Consider the following 1453-nt stretch of genomic DNA (forward strand, 5'->3'; position numbering starts at 1 on the left):
GGAGTACCTCCTACTTCCTCCGTCTGGTTCTCGTCGTCGCTTATATAGTTTCCTCCAGGTAACCCAGATAGTTCTCAAAATCTCCAGAACAGGTGCGAAACTTCCCGTTTGTCAGTGTCATATTTGACCGTAAATGGGGCTCCCATTTACTGAAATACTATGAATTTCGATCCCCCCATTCCAAACGTGAGTACCCCAGGCCATTTCCGTTACAATATATAATTCTTCAATGTAGTAACATATTTTTTCTTCTTAGGTGTAAGGAGACTTTGAATTTGAAAGCAGTGGGAATTACACAGCAGAAGCATTTGTCGCCTCGCAACAAAATTTTGTATGAGGGCGTAAAAAAATTGAAGAAATTGGTACATCGCCAAGAGGTGAGAAATAAAAAGATAAAAGCTGATCTTAAAAATCCGCAGTCCGCCCTTTTGCAAAATTTTAAAAGTGTGAATGAGTACACAAGAAACTTTATTTTGTCCCAAAATAAAAATCAAACGTGGAAACCGCGCGGTAGAAGGTTTTCACTTGAGGTAAAATTTTTGCTTTGTCAATATTCCAGCAAAGCGGAAAGGCTTACCGATTCTTGTCTACAATTTTTACCTTCTCGTAAAACGCTTGTAAAGATTCTACAACATATACCTTTTCATACTGGAATTAATAACTATATGTTCCAGCATTTAAAGGTACGAGTGAGTACGTAACATGTATCTGTATTGGATTAGGAATTTGGATAATTGAATTAGGAATTTGTTTAAGTTCTGAATTTTTGATTCATAACATGATTTTGCTTGAGCAAATGTTTCTGGTTTCTATAAGAAACACCTTTCACAAATTAATGGTACTTGGCGTTTCGCCTATTTATTTACTGCAATAAAAATTTGTAAATGCTTATGGAGTTTTTATTATCAACATATATGGCTACGCCGAAATACTTCAATTGAGATTAGGAGTATATTTATGTTCAATTTTATATATTTGTTTATAAACCAGAAACAAATCTGGCCTTTGTACAAATATATCGAAACTGAATATTAAGCATCTTTTAATCTCAATTGTAGTATTGGCTGGCTCGCCGACAATAGCAAATCCTGAATACACAGTAGTAAGGACGCAAACCCAACATCACAGCAATGACGTTAGTTAGTTGTGAACAGCAATAGATGGTGACAGTGATGGCTATCTATACTTGTCTTCATCTATGGCTCTGGTTAATATTCTTCAACGAGAGGTTTTACATATTGCTCTTCTTGGGTTTGTGTAAACTCTTCTTCTTCTTGAGTTTCTGTATTTTTAGTCGTAATTTCTTATTTGCTTCGTATGTATAATCTTTGACGTCAGTTGATGAAAGCTACTTTTTTTTAGCACGAAATCGTTTTTGGCGTTAAAAGCATTACTTAATACTTTTCGCTGCTTCAACTTGTATCTGGATAGAACTAAAAAATCAATTAATTTT

Source organism: Dendroctonus ponderosae, unplaced genomic scaffold, assembly GCF_020466585.1.
Source record: "Dendroctonus ponderosae isolate FM_Combo_2020 unplaced genomic scaffold, Dpon_F_20191213v2 Dpon_F_20191213_4, whole genome shotgun sequence".
NCBI lineage: Eukaryota > Metazoa > Arthropoda > Insecta > Coleoptera > Curculionidae > Dendroctonus > Dendroctonus ponderosae.